Genomic DNA, 4,759 nt, shown 5'->3' on the forward strand with positions numbered 1-4,759 from the left:
CACCAGGGAAGCCCCTCCAAATGTCTACCACCAACTTATTGCCATACCTTCCAGCTAGACAATACCCCTAGTCTTTCCCTACATTTGAGAATTTCTTACAGTTTTTCCTCAGTTATTACAATGTTTTCACGTCCAGTTTTGGCATATTCAAATCTCACCAAGTGTTCTTATCTCATCCCTTGGGTTTAAGGTAACAAAGTCTTCTGGAAAGTACTTATAATAAATCCCAAAGGCTATCTCCAGTGAGTGTTATCCTGAAGTTCAACAGAAGGTGCATATCCACTACTTCACAAGAAAGGCCAGTTATATTAACTGTCATTAAAGAAAAAATACATGAAGGGGAATCCCCAGGCAGTCCAGTGTTTAAGACCCTGTGCTTCCAAAGCAGGGGTCATGAGTCTGACTCCTAGTTGTGGAACTAAGGTCCTGCATGCCCCATGGTGTGACCAAAGCAAAAAATAAAAATAAAGTATACAAGGACTCACCTATTACTATTTCAAGAAGTTAGAAAAAGTAAAACAAATCTCAAAAAAGCAGAATAAGGAGACAGTAAGGTAAGAGCAGAAATTAATGTCAAGAAAACAAAAACAACACAACTCTAAATGCTGTAACTTTGTAATTTTAAAAGCTGGATTGCTGAAAAATGTGGATGTTGATACTTTCTTTAAAGGAGATACAGGAGGAAAAAGCACAACAATACAAAATTATGCCAAAGAGAGACTTGCCCCATATACAGAGGAAGGATAGATATGTGTGAGACTATTGTGTAATATTATGATTAGTTTATTTGAAAAGTCAAATAAAATTGATGCTTTTCTATGAAAATATATCTTACCAAAATTAGATTAGAAAGAGACAGAAAACCCAAAGAAGCTAATGACATAGAAGAAATTAAGAAAATTCTTCTCAAAAAACCTAGTCCCAGATCATTTCATGTGAATCTTTCAAATACTGAACAAACAGATATTTCTGAAGCTGTTTAAAGTATTCAAGAGCAGAGATATGTGGAAAATATCTTAATTCATTTTTTAAAATCGGTAAATCATTAATCTTGTAACCTAATAAAAACAAACCTACAAATTAATTTTACTTCTGACAGAAATGAAAAAGAAAAAAGTCTAAAAACATATATCTCCATATATAAATTTTATATTTGCTCAGTTGTGTCCGACTCTTTGCGACCCCATGGACTGTAGCCTACCAGGCTCCTCCGTCCATGGGATTTTCCAGGCAAGAATACTGGAGTGGGTTTCCATTTCCTTCTCCAGGAGATCTTCCTGAACCAGAGATTGAACCCAGGTCTCCCTCATTATAGGCAGGCACTTTATCATCTGAGCCACCAGGGAAGTCCATGTATATATATATATATATCAAATCAAGCCAGAAATACATTAAAAGAGTAAAACACCAAGACCAAGGGAGGTTCATTTAATGAATCAAGAAATTAAGGATGGTAACATATTAGGAAATTTGACAATATAATTTAATTTTAAATAAATAAAAAGACAAAAACCATCTTATTGCCTTGTGGAATGTTGAAAATGCATTTCATAGAATTCCTCCACCCATTTCTTATAAGCCTGTTAATAAAATGAAAACGTAGGGGTGTTCCCTTATCATGAGGACAACATTTCTCAAAACCAAAGCCAGAATATGTTTAATGCTAAAACACTAAAGGCATTTCTAATAAAGTCAGATACAAGCAGGGGTCTGATAGCACCATTATTATTGTATATTGTTCTAGAACTTCCTCCAATACAATTAGAAAAGGGTGGAATTTAAACATGTAATTAATAAAAAGCAGTTTGCAAAACTCATTATTTACATATCATATGGTTGTACATCTAAAAAGAAGAAAAAGAGAAGCATCTTATATCTGCTGGAAAAATAAGAGAGTGAGGAAATAGATTATTTACAAAATTAACACTAAAAATGTATTTTACTAAAAATAACTTCTATTAAAATTTTAGGTCAAGATGGTAAATGAAGAACATGCTAAAGCACTCGCTTCCATGCCTAAAACATAGTAATACTAGACAGCATGTTATTTAAAATACTTGAGTATTCAAATAGTTGAGGAATACATGTCTCAAAGGAAAGAAAAAAGGAATTCCCTGGTGATTCAGTGGTTAAGAACTTGACTTCCAGTGCAGAGGACCTGGGTGTGTTTTTTTTTTGGTTTCTAGAAAACTTTATATTAAAATTCATTTCTGCCCCAATCCAGATATTACTGCTTTTTATTTTGGACAACTATGCTACAAATGTTTCTATCATATGTGCTTAACAGTGGCTAGAAGATCAATGAAAACCAATATTTACCTCTGCAACCACAGAAGACTGGTGACTCGAGTGCATCTGCTATTTGAAGCTGGTGTCGCTATTTTGTCAGCTACAATCCTCAAAGCTTTTTTTACTCAGGTTCTTAGAACACACATTTTCCTAAGGAATTCAGTGATAGTTCTACATAAAAACAATAAGTAGTACAACTAACTACTATTGTTTCCTCTCACAGTCAACCCTAATTTCTTTCTGTGAGACATAATGTTTACATCACCAAATTTTCCACTGGTAAAAAATTCTTCATGCTTCTTAATTTTGAAATTTTTCATAAACTTTAGGGTTAAACTCTGGTTGGTAAATTTTTTAGACTAAGAACCCTGGATAAGCTTTTCTTCATTGGTGTCAATTCTGGTGTCAAAGTCTTGAGCATTTACTGAAACTTGCATGTGTTATAGATGGGTTCTCCAGTGTTTAATAAGGTGAGAATTTTGACTGAATGTTTTCCCACATTCATGACATGTAAAGGGCTTCCCTCCTGTGTGAGTTCTTTGATGTGTGTGGAGATGTGCATTTTGACTGAAGCTTTTCCCACACCAGGAACATTTATACGGTTTTACTCCTTGGTGTGTTGTTGCTGCTGCTAAGTCACTTCAGTCGTGTCCGACTCTGTGCGACCCCATAGATGGCAGCCCACCAGGCTCCCCCGTCCCTGGGATTCTCCAGGCAAGAACACTGGAGTGGGTTGCCATTTCCTTCTCCAATGCATGAACGTGAAAAGTGAAAGTGAAGCCCCTCAGTCGTATCTGACTCTCAGCGACCCCATGGACTGCAGCCTACCAGGCTCCTCCATCCATAGGACCTCCATCTAAACCTCTTATCACACTGTTAACATTTATATGGTTTCTCTTCAGTGTGAATTCTTTGGTGCTTAATAAGGTCAGAGCTAACTCTGGCGCTTTTTCCACATCCCTGACATTTAAAAGTCTTCTCTGTTGCACATTCTTTCCTATGAAGCTCCATAAATTTCAGCAGCTCTTCTTCCCACTAGTTGAAAAGTTTCTTTCTTTCCTTCACTGGAAAATCTTGGTGCTATTTCCCCAGCCTACGCACATCACCATGATTTTCTTTGCCCGTTGTTTTCTGATGAACATTCACACTGGCTTTTTTTGATACTATGTCTCCTGGTGCTTGTATTTCTAAGTCAGAAAGGCACATAGCTTGATGATTTTCCATGTCATTTTTCAGCTTTATCTCTGAAAGCAGCTCTCCAGGATTGTCTTTGAACACTGGAGATCCTTCAATATATAGCTCTTCCTCTTGCTGTAAACAGAAGATCACTTTAGGTTTGGGGAGCACAAACAATGCTAGAGAGATGACAGTCTCATAGTTTTCATGCATTATGCCAGTGTAGAGGGCCTTCTGCGTGGAATCCAGTAGTTCCCCTTCTGCCTGGGAAAAGTATATGGCCACTTCCTCAAATTTCAGCCAACTCTGGGACTCAGGCAAGATGAATGCAGGTGCCATCATCCAATCTTTGATGTTTGTTTGCTCAGGAAAGGCTAGGATCTGGTAAGTAGGTACCACCCTCTCACATACAGGCTCAGGCACTTTGTGGGTATTCCTGCTCAGCAGCTCTTGTAGACCCTCGTGTATATTCCAAACTTCTTCCTCACGGGACACGCCCACTGGCTGGGACTCTGCTGGCTTCAGTTGGAAGCCTGGGGCCTCTGCTCCTTCTCCCAAGAGCACTGCCTCCTTTTCGAGCTCCTGGATTGGAGCCTTCAGATCTACTGTCATCATTCTGATCTAGGAACAATTCTGCTCCTGTGCTGGATACACCACCAGCTCCAGATCTGACAACTGAGGCCCAGTCTGGCCTGGAACAAAATCAATGAAACAATCTTCTTCATTTATCCTTCTGGGAAGATGAAGCTGGTCTTCATCTGGTCAGGAAGCTAGGATCCCACATGCCACAGGGCAACTAAGCCTGATCCCCTCAACTAGAGAAAAGCCCAAGGGCCACAATGAAAGATCCTGAGTGCTGCAAATAAGACCAAAAGTAAAGAAATAATAATTTTAAAAAAGGAAAGAAGAGGGAATTCCTTAGGCGCCAGATATAGAGCAGTAGCTGAGGTTATGTAGCTCTCAAGAGGACTAGAGATGGGCTGTAGAGGCTGGTGTTTATAAGCCCACAGATCTGGCATTTAATGAGGACCTGGGGCTGGAGTCAGGACTTAGCTGTCATCCACAAACAGGAATCTGAGTGTCCTTCCACTCACCCAGGTTCTCAGCAAGAAGAGAGAGTTAGTCTTCCCAGACTGGAATCATATAACTGGAACCTTAGGTCTGTTGTACCACATAACGTGTGGGACCTGCATTCTGAAAGTAGAAAAATTCAAATCAATCCACAAACATAAAAAATGGTCTTATCTAGAGTCAGGGGACTCAAAACAGTACCTGAACACAGGCAACTAAATGA

General features: G+C 38.7%; 1 pseudogene; it reads right to left on the minus strand.

The window, feature by feature from the left end:
- Positions 1-2,406: 2,406 nt before the first annotated feature.
- LOC120861073 lies at positions 2,407-4,200 on the minus strand (annotated as a pseudogene).
- Between the last annotated feature and the right edge of the window lie 559 nt (positions 4,201-4,759).

This window comes from Oryx dammah, unplaced genomic scaffold (genome assembly GCF_014754425.2).
Source record: "Oryx dammah isolate SB20612 unplaced genomic scaffold, SCBI_Odam_1.1 HiC_scaffold_11223, whole genome shotgun sequence".
NCBI classification, from domain to species: Eukaryota; Metazoa; Chordata; class Mammalia; order Artiodactyla; family Bovidae; genus Oryx; species Oryx dammah.